A 16,447-nucleotide genomic window follows, 5' to 3' on the forward strand; every position below is an offset into this window, starting at 1 on the left:
AGATTTCTAGTTCACGTCATGATAATTCTGTAGCTGAAAGTAAGGAGGGTTCTAATCATTGGAAAATGGATCCAATGACCCAGAGTGCTATCCAGTCTTGAAGTTCCAGGAAACTGAAAGTCATTTCCTGTGCAAGAGGTGCAGTTTCTGAGCTGGCAGCTCAGAAATGAGTATATCTGTTTTCAGTAAGGAAAAGTTGAAAAAAGATAAGCAATAGATTTTACAGTAAAAAATTCTGTCTTGGTTACTTTTCTCTCATTTCTGCCACACTCAAAATGAAGGCAAGGTTTACTTAGCTCACTACTTCTGGAAGTTTCAGTCCATAATCAGCTAACTACAAGGCAGCTTGGCAGAGTACAGGGCAACATTTTAAGACAGCAATCAGTAAAGCAGTCAGAGCAAAAAGGAAGAAACAAGCTTATTTTCCTCATTTATACTGCTTGCAGGCCAACTCTGCCCCTCGGGGAAGATATATCAGTCACAAAATCTCTATCCCCTCCTCTTGAGCAGAATAAGGATATTTATAAAAATCCTGACTTCCTGCTGAGTCTCTTAATTAAACTTCTCAAGTTGAGACAATATATCAGCTATAATAAAAAATTATAGCATGACTTATTGTTTGCAGAAGGCAGAGATGTGAGATAACAACATTGATAAAATTCACACCTGGACACTCAAGAAATAATTCCATAGCAAGAGAGAGCATGTTTTATAGGTGATCTGGTTTGTGGTAGAATTAGTTTGATTTCACACCAAAATCTGGCACATTCAAGAGACCTTTGATAGGACTGACCTGCAAGTCAGTGACTTTTCTGGCATTTGAGAGGTTGGCAAGGCAGTATTTCCAACAACTTCCAAAACATTGTTCTGAAGGCCTTATATCTATGCATTCACTCATCCTTTGTGAAATCCATGGGTGACTATAGCCCTCCCAGTACAAGAAACAGGAGTAAGACTCTTTCACAGTGCTGTGTCCTGGTACAAAGACTGTAAATATAAAGGCCAGAGAACTTGATGTTTGCACTTGTCAAAGAGCATGGGCCTGACCCACAATGGTGACTAGTCATGATATAGGGGAGCAAAACTCCCAGACTACTATATGAACCCTATGGGTTCATGTTCTCTAAAATCAAAAAATGAATTTTAGAAAAACAGACGTTAAGTGCAGAGTATGTTTATTACGTTTAAGAGAAAGAAAGTTTCTTCTGAGAGACAGAAGAGGTTCCAAGTGGGTAGCCAAACCCTTTGTCTTTTCCAAGTAATTTTACAGTGCAAAACCTTAAAGTGAGGCAGGTCGAAGGTGGGCAAAACATGGAAACTGGCAAGGCGGGCATAAGGTGGGACAGAACTACCAGCAACCAATAAGATTAATTTCTCAGGTAAAATTGCCTAAAGTGAGGACAAATGGGGAAGCCAATCATGTAGCAAGTGAGCATGTTTAAGGAGCAGTGACTCTTGCTGTAGAGGGTTGGCTCCCTCAGGGTGACAGAGAACTACTTGGAATATCAATCTTTAGGATGGAGGTGTATTTGTTTGATCTTTTGTCTTGAGGCCTGGCCCCACAGTTGGAAGTGCCTGTCTCCCTTACATTTACAAGTATCTGGCCTTCTTCACTGGCTCCTTGGAGGGCCTAGCCTATCTGACTACCTATAGTATTTCTGTCTAACTCAGTTGCCTATAACAGTCCTATGGGAACACAGGTTACAAGAAAAGGCACTTTGGTTAGTCAGAGACTGAATATTTTTCCTGACTCTGGTGGTCCGGCAACAAGTTGTCCCTAAGCTCTGCCATATTCTATCCAATTTGCATCCACACTGCTGTGCTTGTGTGCAGCCTTGTAAGCAATGTCGCATGCAGATGCTTCACACATGGATGCATGCAGAGGGGTGCAACCTATTTCATTCTCTTCCCTCATGGTGACTGCTTTGTTTGTCAGTGAGAATGAGGAAGTCATCTGGCCTCTCCTAGCACATCCAGGTGATCTACTGTCCCAATAACATCCTTGGAAGCAACATCTCAGAAGATTCCAAGCCCCAAGTCTCATCTTGCGTGGCCCCGGTTTTCACTGCAGTCTTCGCAGTATCCCCTGGATTGTGAGTTCCTAATTTCCAACAAACATAATATTTTCCTCTATGTACCAAGTGTTTAGATAAATATGCACTGAACAACTATGACGTGAGGAAGAAATACAATTGATTAATGTTGTGATTAATCACTAATGATTTCATTTTTGATCTGAATTCTCAATGCTCAATCATTATGAGATTAGCAGAAAAACATACTACATAAAGGATATTTCTCAGCTGAACAAAATACTCAGTCATTATTCGTATCACCTGGCCAAAGCTTTGAGAAAGGAACACATCTCTTTCAGTAGATGCATTCCAAATTTGCTCCATATAGAAAGTCTTCACTAAATATATGCACAGTGAAGGAAAGAAATACTTATTGGGCAAAAGTGTAATCAGGTAAAATTATATGGGATTTCTTACTCTTTTATCATTCACTAGCAAGAGTCAGTAAAATGATTCTCATCATCCTCTTGACTTGAATTACTCTCTCAGAGTCCTCAAAGCATAATAAACACCCCCAAAAGACATTACACCAGCCTCCTCATAGTATTAAAAGGAATTCCCAAGAATAGGATGGACCATATCTCTGTCACACTCATCATCTAAGTGAACTGCCAAGCAGCAACATACATTCTTGTAAGATATGACATGATTTAGTTATCCTCTTTGTTCTCACGTACAAAGTATACCTATCGGTACCACATATCTGATAGGAACCAGCTAATATGTCTGTTATGGAGTTGTGAATTTATATTGTTTAATGAAGTCTTTGAGGCTATTTAACTCATAAACTCATAGCAAATGTGTTGGCAAAATGTGTAAATTCAGTCTGAGACACTATTGCATTATAATTTTAAAAAACCTGCTGATTCAATGGGCATCTGGGTTTTTAAATGAACAATGTGAATCATAGTCATGATGACCACCACATCTCAGGAGACTATTCCAATTTACTCAGTTAATTTGACATGAGATATCTTGGACCCTACAAAAATACAGGAATAAGAATCTCACTCTGAAGGGCAGATGTGAGGAATGGTATACAGCAGGAAGAAAATAATCCTTGATTCTATTCCCCAGAGATTCCAGCCTTGCCATGGAAGTAGGGATTAGGCAGATGGAAAAACAATGGAATAAAAACATATACCAGGAAGATTTGCTATGACTCCTTGGTTTTCCCAGAAGTACTTCCTCTAGTCTGTCATGGTACTGACTTCCCTAGAAACTCAAGCATCTCTTTGGGAAACCCAGCCTCAGAGGAGTGTGTGACTAGGCAATACCCATGAGACTGAACCCCAGGACCGAGGTTCACAAGGATTCCTGGAGGCAGGGACAAGGAAGCAGAGTTTGTCAGGAATGATCCACGAATTCCTGGTGACACACTAGCCACTCTCTGCCATTGCTGTAGTCAAGCTGGGCCTATAAAAGGCAGACCTGGCTCAACATCTCATCTGTTCCAGCTCCCTCGAAAAGTCTGTGGTCCTGTGTGTGTGACCCAGGTGAGTCTGAACCTGTGGGTCCAGAGGTCCTGTGTGTGTGACCCAGGTGAGTCTGAACCTGTGGGTCCAGGAGAGAGGGATGGGAAGGGAGGCTGCAGAGGTTGATGGTGTGTGATGTCATGAGCAAAAATAAGACTCTTCCAGCTGCACTGTCTGGAAATCAGTCTTTGGTTTGCCAAAACTGTGGGGCTCAGTTCTGGTAAGACTTGTTTTTTTCTTGTTAGAAGAGGAATGCTTCCCTGAATCCTGTAAGCTTGTGAAGTTTAGAAATTGACATTTGTGTTTTGAATGACATAAAGGAAATTTGCACTATATGTAATCTTTAACCAGGATTTTTATTCATGCCCTAATCTCAAGAGGCATGTGAATAGCTAGAACTCCATGAGATTTGCTGATTCTTTATTTTTTGTTTTTGTCCTTTTTCTTCCTTCCTTCCTTCCTTCCTTCCTTCCTTCCTTCCTTCCTTCCTTCCTTCCTTCTTTTCTTTCTTTCTTTTTTTGAGACTGTTTCTGTCTAGGCATTTCAGGCTGGCTTTGAGCTCATTTGCAGGCTAGGCTGGTCTCTAACCCGCAATGATTCTCCCTCCTTCACTTCTGGAGTGCTGGGATTAGAGATGTGAGCCACCAAGCCCCAATTATTAGTTCTTTGTTTTACTCTTGGAAGACTTATACTGTATATAAACAAAATATCCTTAAGCATCACATATGATTTAATAACAAAAAAAATGTGTCTTCAGGTTTGTACAGCTAAAGAGTTTCATTACTTTCAGGTTGGAAAAGTCACAACAAGATGTCCTGCCAGCAAAACCAGCAGCAGTGCCAGCCACCTCCCAAGTGTCCACCCAAGTGCACCCCAAAATGCCCACCAAAGTGCCCTCCAATGTGCCCACCCCAGTGCCCAGAGCCATGCCCTCCTCTGGTCTCTTCCTGCTGTGGCTCCAACTTGGGCCACTGCTGTGGCTCAAGCTCTGGGGGTGGTGGCTGCTGCTTGAGCCACCACAGGCCCAGTCTCTTCCACCACCGCCATAGACACCAGGCTCCTGACTGCTGTGAGTGTGAGCCCAATGGGGGCTCTGGCTGCTGCCATGGCTCTGGGGGCTGCTGCTAAGCTGGCCCAGGAAGAGCTCTTGAAATGACCCAGCATTCTAGAGTCTGATGCAGCCTGATGCATCCCCCTTTCCATTCCCTGGGTTTAAACCATGGGTCAATAGGGATCCTGAAGACTCCCAGAGGTTCCTGTGAATAACCTTATACCTCACTGTGAACTTTACATGCTCAGCCACAATCTATGTATGCGATTCTTCCTTTATTTTCTCTTTTAATAAAACTCTGATTTCCTGTTCTCAAAATATCATCTTTGTCTCTCTTCTTTTGTTATTTTTCAAGTCCCCCAAATGTCGCAGATTCAGAGGTCTGCTATTTGCAATGCATTGCAAGATCTAAATGAAGATACCTGAGAAAGTAAGAGAAGATTCTGGTGGTGTTTGGTTTGATTTTGTTTAATTTGACTTTGTTTGGTTTTGGCAGACAGTCTGGTGATTGAAGTTTATCACTTTTGGCAACATAAGTTTTTTGTCTGTCGCTGCTGGCCAGAACACTTGTAATAAGGTTTTAAAAATTTGTTTGGAAGGTGATACAGGTTGGGAAATACTTTTAATGAAAATTTGGGGACTTGAGAGAAAGACAATTCTCCATGCCACAGAATTTTCCTAGTGTCATAATAAAAATTTTGTAATGTAGTTAAAACTTTTCTTTCTGCAGAGAACTACAATAGATCACTGATTTCTTGCTAGGGAGCAGGATTCTGAGTAGGATCTTGCTTTGGACTTGTGTTCCATACATTATCCAAGCTTGGTCTTCTAAGTGTATGATCTGCTTCCCAGCCCCATATCCTGCCAGCTTTTCTGTGTTCTGGACATGTCAGTGACGAATGATGCAGTTACATACCCAGAAATCCACTAAGATCCAACTCAAAACATAAAAAGAATACAAGGCTGAGAGCGCTATGGACAAAGATTGATAACTCCTCTATGGTCTCATGTCTTCATTGCTCCTTTTTCATCGTATGTGAGGGCAGACACATGGCATGGTACATGCAGGAATCTGCAGTGTTGGTGGAGGACACAGCAGGAAAGCTTAGAAGTAGAAAGTTTTAGAGTCACACTGAGAGGCCTCTGCATACCAGTCAGGGATAAGGGATTCCCAATGAACAGTGATGCTGTGCTGCAGAAGCTCTCCCTCAGCCTCTTTGCTGCTGAGAAGAGAGTCCAGCTGTCCACCTGGCCTGAAATGCTCTGCTGTCCTTTTCAGATCATCCCAAACTTCCGACATTCTGTCTGTCACTTTATTACTATTTGTTTTCAAAACTCTGGTGGTAATTTTACATTTTAAAAGATCATTATTTGCCAATCTAAAAATGCTATTATACCTGATTTTTTTCATTGTTTTAAGCCTTTTGATAACATGCCTTTAAATTTACCTTTTTAATTATAATGACCTATCATGTTTTACTAGCTTTTTATTTTATCTTTTGTTAAATAATAAAAAATGCCATCCTATCATTTTATTCTTTTAAGTTTATTGAAAACAAAAAGAATTTTCCCCTGTCCTTGATGTCTACGTTAGCAAAGAAAGAAGAGAGAGAGAGAAAGAGAGAGAGAGAGAGAGAGAGAGAGAGAGAGAGAGAGAGAGAGAGAAAAGGAGACAGAAAAGGAATCTTAAAACCAACCATACAACTCCCTGAGAAAGAAAAATCATTACAAAATGAGAACAGCAAGAAGGAAACCTAAGTTATTGTTGTGTGGAGGAAGCCAGTCTGAACAGGGGTGGACACCTGAGTTCGCTTTACGGAGCTTCGCTTGCAGCTTGAGCAGCTCACTGTGCCCTTATTTCACTGGCGATTCTACTCTCTGGAGCTCCTTGTTGTCCTTTCATTGTGAGTGGCGTTCAGTACAAAGAATATTTTCAGCATAATTTTGTCTTTCCAGTTGTATTAGCAAATCTATTCTGCTACTATAACAGAATGTTAAAATTTCAGTAATTTAAATAGAGGGTGGATTATTTCAAAGCCAATATTGTAAGGTTGAAATCTGCAGTCTGTGGCTGGTGCGGAGGCTCTCTTCACCATCAGGTGTCTTCTCTCCTTGTTAGTCTGTTCTCAATTGTGGTTAATTCCTGGAAGGCACTTGGTGACCTCAGTCTCCTGATGGAGCTCTGACCTGTAAGGCTGTGTTTGGCAAAATGGTGGGAATCAGGCTTTCCTGAGCTAAGGCTCTTGACTCAGCTCCCTTAAAGCTACAAAAACTCGCTGGCCCTCACTGCCTGAGTGCGTGGACAATGAGGGTGAAGCAGTGTGGGTTGTGATGTTTGGATACTATTGTTGCTGGACAAATGTAAAAATAAGTGAAGAATGAAGAAGAGCATATGTGTTGGGCACACACCTAGAAGTTCTGGTCCATGTGACGTTCTGGATTGGGTGATGAGTGTCTGGAATTAGTGACACAGACTGTCTTGGGTGCGCACCATTCAGATCTGAAGGCATGTCAAGGGTGACTCTCCCTGTAAACATTTAGGATCCTCATGCTCAGTTCCTCCTCATGGGCTCTGACTTGTGTGTTGAGGCAGATACAGGTTGCAGGGTGAATGGACAGGGAAGCCTCCAGCCCAGCAGCTGAGAAGTCTAAGGTGCAATGGGAGCTATCTGAGTAGCAAGAAGGTGTCAGGGCTATTTCTGCCTGTCTCATATGCTCAAATCCCCCTGTCATGGAGGAGGACAGCAAAGACTACCATCATTCTCTCAAGGGAGGCAGAGGTTGAAGCTGATGCTGAAACTGGCTCTGAGATCAGCAGCGCAATGTGATTCAATCTGACTTCTATAGTTTTATCCATAGTGAATAATATAGCAGGTTTTTCTGTTCTTAGCTCTTTATTATTGTTTTTCAAAAATGCTGAGACAGTGGAAACAATTAGACTTCCATATTAAATCAAGAGATTATTCCAAATAGTTGATTGTTATGTAAAAGTTTACTTTACAAAAATTTCACCCAAAATTTCCAGAAATGTAGAATTTCTGGAAAAATCAATTTCTTTATGGTATTTCTTTTCCCATACTAGAGGAGGATTTGACTCCTGATTTACTTGTTCTTTGATACCTAATATCAAAGTTTTGATCTCAAATTTTCATTCAGTTAATCCATAGAGGTACTTTTTAAGGTCATTTTTCTTCAGTGATTTTTACTGAAGGCCTTATGGATGCTCTTTTCTTTTTCACTTTGTTTGAGAAATATAATTTAATCATATAGATTCCATATAGTATATTATTATACTTTAGGAACTGATCAGGTAGAATTTTTCTGACTCTAGATTTTCTCCTTTATTCTTCTTTACATTCTAGACTCATAATCATGCTACTGTTAAGTAATTCTAAAGAAATTAATTTATTTCTTTTAGGTCACGGTAGTTTTATTTTACTTAATGTTTTTTCTGAATTTGCCAGACATCCCAGACCTCTGTTGAATTAATGTGTGGATCAGGTACTCCCTAGAAAGAGACATTCTTCACTACATAAAGAAATAGATTTTCCCAAAGTCTTTGGCTTTTAGGTAAGACTTTTTGTTCAGTTTTACAGTTCTTTTCAGAGCATCTGAGTTCATTGTGTCTGCTAGACTGTGAGAACATTAAGGGAAAAATTTTGTCTGCTTTCTGCTGAACCCTGTAGTGCTCAAAACAGTATGAATTCAATAAACATGTATGGAAGGAATTTATTGATTTATAAATTTATGAAAAATATAGATTTTCATTACAATCATATATTCTCAAGAGTGAAGATAACAACCAAGTGAAAAAATTGAGTCGTGGAAGTTTAAAATGAGTTAAGATGAGTCTAACAGCAAGACTGGGACATAAACATGCTTCCCCTACTATCAGGCTGGTTCTGAGCCTCATGCCCTTATCTCTCCCATATTCAGAAATAGTGAAGTCCTTTTACTGCTTATAGAAGCAAAACAGAATAATTTTATTTTCTAGTCAGGGCTACCTATCACTTGTTTCAATGTCACTTTCCCACAGTGCAGTCTGCAGACATCATAGTGGTAGCTGGTTGTTGCCAGATCTCCTCTGGCCCTCTGTCTAAATTCCTGCCTGAAATTGCACTCCCTCCTGGCTATTCTGGTTTAACACTACTATAAATAGTACCTTAGCTGCACAAATCAGGCTCCCAGGGAGTTTTTCTGTAATGTTTATTTCTCACTACTTTTAGAATATAATCTTTCATTTTAGTCAATGAATTACTGGACAAAGTGCTTGGAAAATAGTATATCCAAAAACATAAAATCAAGAAGACCTAGCATGCTAACTTTTTATTTCTATTTTTGAGATAAGCACCGATTGGTTTTGATTTTTACAAATGAATACTAACATACATAGGACACAACTTTTAATAACAACGTACTTTTAAGTCTATCATATATATCCTTCAAATTTTTCAGAATATGGCAGGTATATCCCAGTAGAAGTTACCATAGACAAAAATCACCATGGATGAATCTCAGAGAATGTGGAAAACAAGTCTTCAGAGGAACATAGGTTTGGAACATGGCCATAAAGCAACCATAGGGGAAAGGTGCCCTGGGTTCTCCATGAAGTCTCAAGTAAGAGGCAGATGTGGCCCTCAACTAGGGCCTCCTAAACTTTTGGAGAATCCTTAGAATAAATAGGGAAATTGTAAGATCCAGGAAATTTCTGCTAAGTTGGCATGGGGTAAGGAAATTCCTAGTCATGGATCATAAGCAAAAAATGAATGATGATGATAGAAAGTAAATAGGAACAGAAAATGGATTTACTCTCACTGCAGGAAAAATCTCAGAATAAAAACTCAAACATGTAGCACTCAATTGGAATGCTGCATTTAGCAGAATGTTAACTGTAAAGTGTCCCAGCTTCCTTGCATCCTAGGACCCTCCAAAGTACAAGAAAGAACAGGGTTAAAGAAGGCAGTCTGGGGTAGACAAAAAACTGTCTGGTACTTCCTTATTTGCTCTAGAGAGTTCCTCAAAGCTCAGTGCAGAAGGAGCACCCTGAACCATGGCAGGAGCCAGAACCCTCAAGATGTCACACTCATGCATGATCCAGCAACTTCTGGGTGTGGAACTGGAACGGAAGAGCCTGTGGTGGCTCAGGTAGCAGCTGCCATCCCAAGAGTTGTTTCATCCTCAAGAGCTACTACAGCCTCAGTAGCTAGAGCAACATCAGGAAGAGCCTGGAGATAAGCAAGGGGCTGCTCAGGAGAGCAAGCAACTGGGAATCACTTGAGGAAACATTTATGGGTAAGGCACTTTGGAGGTCACTTGGAATGGGGCTGCCATTGCTGCTGATACTACTAGCAAGACCTGTCAGTTGTAGTTAAACAACATTAAAGTAAAATTGAAAGCACATGACATCTATCAAGTGTAAATAAGAATACTTTCAATTCAAAACATTGTCCTTGTGCTAGTAAAAATTACAACGTGCTCTTATTTGGAGAAAAGTCAACTGACACAACTAGTGGAGCATTTTGTGCGTAAATGTATGCTAAGTATAAAGACCAGTTTGTCATCATTTAACCACCTGCCTGGACTCAAAGAATAAATAGACAGCTTGAGAATTTGTTTTTGTCCTCTTTAGCTGCATTTGTGTATGTGAAGTCTAGATACCTCAGAGACAACCAACAGAGATTTGGAGTTCATCCTTTTTTCCTTAACATAACATTATTTCCAGGTGGTTTCTGTTCTTCCTGAAACTTTCATTTGTCCTACAACCATTGACTTTCTCGTTTACACCCTGTTTTTCCTTTATCCCACCACAGTTTGTGAACATCTCCAGGCCTTTCTTTTCCATAGAATCTAGAGTATTCCATGGGCTGCACAAATGCAATTATCAGGACCAGACTCAGGGCTACTTCAGGCTACTTCAGGCTCCAGATATGAGTCAGATGATGAGGAACAGTCTGGGATTCCTTTTACAGGGACTTGCAGAGTGGGCTCAGCAGTGAGTCTTATCCTTGTGAAGGTTGGAAGCACAAAGGCAGGACCCCTGCTGCCATTCCTAAAAGCCATCAGAGCACCCATGGGATTCTCATTAGTGTCAACAAGAGGCAGATCTTCAATACGTTACAACCTTTCGATACAATTGGCATCAGAAAGTCTGAGATTCCCAAAAAGATAATCACTGGGCTGAGTTTAGAAGGCCCCAGGTAACTACATGGTGGTTTCTTCTCAGGAAATGAGTGGTGACACCAACTTTCTTGCCTTTGTGAGTTGAAGGCTAACATATGACAAAAAGAGAAAGACAGGATAGGGAAGATTACTTTAGAAAAAAATCAACTTTAGAAAAAAATCAACTATGCTTGACATCTCTTTGTATGTATACAATGGAGGAAACAGAGTACCAGGGTACCAAGTGGCACAACCTGGGAAATTGCCATGCAGTGAGAGAGGAGAAATGTTGAAAGCTGTCCTTTGTCTTCTCTACCCATCATAATAATTTTGCAGATGCTGAAAATTATGGAAGCAATATAAAAGTATGGCACCATGCTGGTAAAATCATTGCATCTTATGATGCAAGAAAGATTCTACTCATAGATAATGCATGCATGGTTTAATATTTGTACATCTCTACAATCCACAATGCAGTATTTTTTAGAAAATTTAAGTTTTCAATGAACAGTGGCATAGGCTTCATTCTGTTGTTGTTAAAATATAGGACTTGACAGTAGAAAAAGCCACAATTACCTCCAGAAGCAGACCGGCAGGAGATTTTTTGTCAAAGAGATTTTAAGGTAGAAATCTTAGCACACTACATTAAAGAAGTGGGGAAAGTGTAACAGGTATGAAGAAGAAGACATGAGGGTCTAATCTCAGGCAAAATCTCCATGGATTATAGCTGCAACCTCAATTGAATGGGAACTCTAGAAGGTGGGTTAATTTCAGGTTTGGTTTTACCTTGAGGGAAGGCAGGTGGTCAGAAATATTTCTATTCCACTTGACTGTTAGCAAAGATTCTTCTATTGGGAGACACTTCTGGATTTCTGCCCCAGGTCAGGGTGTGGGAGCAAAGCAAGTTCTAGTAGACTAGTCACAGATACAAGTCACTACTGCAAATACCACACACACTTGTAAAAAGCACCTGAAATTATCTGAGTATTGTGTCACTTATCCCATATTTCGTATTAGAAAATTCCAAAAATTTAAGGAGAATTCATCAGATAAACATTATGATTGGAAGCCATATTTCCATCGTGGTAAACATTTTTTACTAAGTTGCAAAAATATTCTTATTTATTTTCAACAATCAAAAATTGTGATAAAATTTAAGGAAGCATATTCTAATGGAACATATTTTGAAATCTAGGATCCTACAACACAATTTTCTTTCTTCCAAAACCTAGAACACCTCCCTTCATCAAGTCTTTCTTACTCATTTGCACACTAGGCGTGGATCATCCAAAAGCACATCACAGCTTTTGCTTTGTCAACCTTCCTTTGACCTGTATCCACTTTTAATTCTCCTAGTTTCTGGCTTTGTCTTCCAGTGCTATTTAAATTTTACTGTATTACTGTCTTCTATTGGCCTGAACAATGTGAAGACAGAAATTAAGATTTACTTACCTGTTCCTATTACCACCCTCTAACACCAGGATGACCACAGAGCCAGGACAAAGACATTAAGACTGGAAAACTGGTTTCCATGGGTCTCTACCCAAACTTTTCTTTACACACAGTTTGCTAACCTATCTCTGTGAGACACACACACTAGCTGTGTTTACTATCAAGGAAAAGGGACATCAGAAACATGGACATCACTTACACGGTTAAGATGATCAGTAATCACTATTAACACCACATGACCAGAAGGCATATGTCAGAAAATAATGTGAGGTTTTTTTTTTTACAAATATCATTATCAATGTCATCTTAAATATTATTAACATGAAGCATCTTCTTTGCATAGCAACGATATAGTTAAATTCTCTTTTGAGGTTGATTACCAGGTTCAGCAGTTTATTCACTAAAGAGTTATTTGTGTTCTAAGTTCATCCCAGAAATTAGATGAATAAGGCAATTTTGGTCTCTGTCCTCAGGGAGGAAACAAACTTGAGTTTACAACAGCCACTGATACAAGGAATTGCCACAAAGTGTGAACTATGGGGCACCTGGTGGGACAACCGAAGATACTCTGTGTAGGACTACATGGAGTTGGCTAGTCAGATACGACTTTTGCTGAGAGAAGCTGAGCTCCCTCTCTCCCATCAAAAAGCCACCAAAGACCCAAGGCAGAGCTAGGCTGCCACCTGGAAGTAAAACAGGAATTAGTTACATCAGAACATTGATGACACTGAGGACTTCCAAGGATGGAGAAAAACCTCATCTCTCATACTGCTGGTATGAATATGAGTCAGTGAAGACTCTTTAATGAACCCCTTGGTTATATCTACTGACATTGATCATTTGCATAGTCTGTGGTCTCCTCCCAGGAAACTCTCCACAAGAATCCCCAAACAGGTGCACAAAGGTATGGAAAACTATAGTCACAGCAGTACAAGCTCTAATAGTCCATGGCTTAGAGTTCAACAAATACTTACCCATTAGAGAATAAAGGGTGAAGTATTTACATTTATTGGTTACTTTTCTCTCTTTGCTGAGACAAAATACCAGCCATCCTAAGTTAAGGAAGGAAAGGTGTATTTAGCACAAAGTTTGTGGAGGTCTCATTTCATAATTAACTGGTTCCAAGGTAGCATGACCCATGGCAGAGGGCAACAGTTCATGGCAGTGGAAAACAGCAAAAGAAACAAGAACAAAAAGAGAGGAGCACTTAGAGAAGACTCCTTCTGCTCCTTATATTACACGTAGGCCACACCCACTGACGTGTGACACTCACACTCATCATCCCAGCGTTGGCCCATCAGTCATTCAAGAACTCTAGAAGCCCACTTCCCTCACTGCATGAGGCACTGGAGGAGGACATCCAGACTCAGACCATAACACTGCACTATCATGAAAACTGACAAGAAATAACTGAACACATCAGCATGGATAAATGTCACAAACATAATGCTAAGCACCATAAACCAAAAGCAAAATCACATTTAGTGTACGGTGTTGTATACATAAGGCTTAAAAACCAGCAAAATGTGTTTGTGCTGTTGATAACAGTATCCTTGGTAGGGATGGAAATTTTAGTAACTTGAAAGGGGAGCTTCAAATATACTGTAATAGTTTCATTCTTGGCATAGTTTCATTGGTTCATTTCCTTTTTGAAAAGACAGAAAGCTGTACACAATAACTGCATATTTTCCTATATGATGCATCAATAAAAGTTGTGTTTAAAAACTCAGCCATTGCTGACCAGGTTGTTTTATCACAAACAGCAGGAACATCTGGACAAGATAATTGTTTCAAATTTCTTTAGAAATACAAAATACACACCAAAGGAGACCTGCTGGAAAATGCAAATAAAAATATGAGACACTCACTTAAATTTGAATTTCAAACAACATTTTTCATCATATCATCAATATCACTTGCAGTATACTTACATTAAAATTGTTTTTTTTTTTTTATTCTAAACTGTACTGGTTATCTTCTATTTTACCTGGCACCCAGCAGGAAGATTTGGAAATGGAAGTAAGTAAGCAGACCAAGCCTGCTGTTGGAGGCTGTGTCCTTGGCAATTCTTTGTGGAGTGAGGTGGTGAGTTTTACAGTTAAGATGCTGAGAGGTAGAATGAAGGAGACCTCAGCACTTCCCCACACAGGAGCTCCGAGTTTGCCAAAGGGAAGTGATCCTGCTAAACATCAGCATGGACTTGGGAGTCTTAATCATTTTTTAACATTGCTAAGATATCTTTTGAAGATTTATGAAAATGTGAGGAAAATATCTCTTTCTGTTTCTTGTTTGTGCTCTTTTTTACTATTGTGACTTCAAGTATTATGATCCACATATTAGATATTTTCCCTGAAGTGTATATGTCTCTTACACATTTTCTGCATATTGCCTTGTTTCAATATTTTCTTCTGTCCAATCTAAATGTTGTCTAATCATCTCTTCTGCTGTGTGCAGGGTAGTATTTACCCTTTCCACTGAGTTATTAACTGTGATATTCATTATGGTTAAGATTTTCAGTTTAATGATTCATAGCTGATCATATTTATCTCTGGTAGCTTCAAGTCCACATCTAAATCCTACAATAGCTAGGTGTCATGTGATGTGTTTTTATGGACTGTTTTCTCTTCATTTCTCAATCAAATGTTCTTTCTCATTTGTTTAGCTGACTGACTGGAGCCCCTTATTCGCAAAATTCAAACAGATAATGTGAGACTCTAAATGTTGGTTTTATTTTATTTCTATCAGGCATCTAAACTGAGAACTCAAGTCCCAAAGTGTTGTACTATTACAGTGATCTGGGGCTGAGATGACTCAAAGACTGTCTTCAGTCTCTTTACTGGATTCTGTATTTCTGATTCTCCTGATTCCTAGTGTGTAGCCCTTCCAATCTCAAACAAAACATGGATATTTTCTGGAGGCCTTCTCCTTGCAGGCCTGAGTTCCAATTTTTGCCACTTATCTAGGCTTTAAGTATTTAGCTACAATTTTTTGAAATTGGGAAAACTGGAAAATATATCAAAGGAAAAACCGTATTAAATGCTAGGCTAACTATCCTTGGCTTCTCTTTGGGAATTTAGCAGTGAAAACTTCTGACAGGTTGGTGGCATGGTGGAATATTACTTACTAGCCCTTATCTAGCTTTGGAAATTATTCTCACTGAATATTTTCTGCAAAGTGATGTATTTTTCTTTTGATCAAAGGAGAAAGCTTTGCTTCAGTACCTAAAGACATACACAATACATTTCTGAGTGACAGCTAGTATGATTGAGCTCCCATCAGGCCTGGAAGTCCGTCTTATATTAGGTTTTTAGAGGAGAAGTTTTCCTACACAAAATTCTATAAGAATCCAGTATCTCATTAAACGTAATCCAAAGTTGCAATAGAAAGAAAGAGTAAAAATAAGCATCACATAAATAAATTATTTTTGCATGTTTATTTAACTTCTCAAAAGATACTTCTACAAAGTTAAAATGATTAAGTATCTCAATACATTTTCTTTTCATTTATTTGAACAAAAAGTAATTCTCAGAATGTTAATGTATCTTTTTGTTTGTTTCTTTGTTTGTTGGCTTGCTTTGGGATTTTTCCCTTTTCTTTCTTTCTTTTTTTTTTTTTTTTGAAGTAGTCTCTCACTATGCAATTTGGCCTGTTTTGTTATTGTTTTGAAATTTGGAAGCTTATATCAGCAAACAGTCATTCACCAGGCACTTTCAAAGGTAAGGAATCATCTAATACACTGAAGATCAAGAAATTATTCTAGTTATTGTACAGCCTATAATGCACTGAAAATCAGAGGAATATTTCCCCAAGGAACTCCAAGATACCCATATACTCTCATTAAGGAAGAGCTGTCTCTGCAGTCCTAAAATAAAGACTGCCGAACAGTCCTGATGAGGGAGCTTATCAAGATTCAATTTTACTAAGAAATTTTTATCCATATACACTGAATATGGAGACTGAGGTCTCTGGAATTTCCTGGGAACTCAGTTGAGATGGAGTCTAAGTTGGAAAAACTCAGCATTGATCTTTGAGACTTTGAGAAATAAAACATGTACCATAAGCAGCATGTCTTCAGCAACTCTGCTCATGTGCATATTTTGGGATTGATCTTACTACATTGTTAGTTGTATTATTAAGAAATATTTATTTTACTACTGTTGCTTTGTAGTATAATTTCAAGTCAGGGATTGTGATGCCTCCTGCTTTGCCTTTGCTGCTTAGAATTGCCTTTGCGA

At 39.2% G+C, this 16,447-nt stretch overlaps 1 long non-coding RNA gene across 1 annotated transcript; it reads left to right on the plus strand.

Annotated features, from left to right (window-relative positions):
- Window positions 1-3,531: 3,531 nt before the first annotated feature.
- On the plus strand, window positions 3,532-4,919 carry LOC134472074 (uncharacterized). Its single transcript, XR_010041903.1, has 2 exons — window positions 3,532-3,571; window positions 4,341-4,919. It is a non-coding gene; the product is annotated as an uncharacterized LOC134472074 (long non-coding RNA).
- The last annotated feature ends 11,528 nt before the right edge of the window (window positions 4,920-16,447 follow it).

This window comes from Cavia porcellus, unplaced genomic scaffold, assembly GCF_034190915.1.
Source record: "Cavia porcellus strain 051 isolate PalLab524CR breed Dunkin Hartley unplaced genomic scaffold, mCavPor4.1 scaffold_1, whole genome shotgun sequence".
Taxonomy (NCBI): domain Eukaryota; kingdom Metazoa; phylum Chordata; class Mammalia; order Rodentia; family Caviidae; genus Cavia; species Cavia porcellus.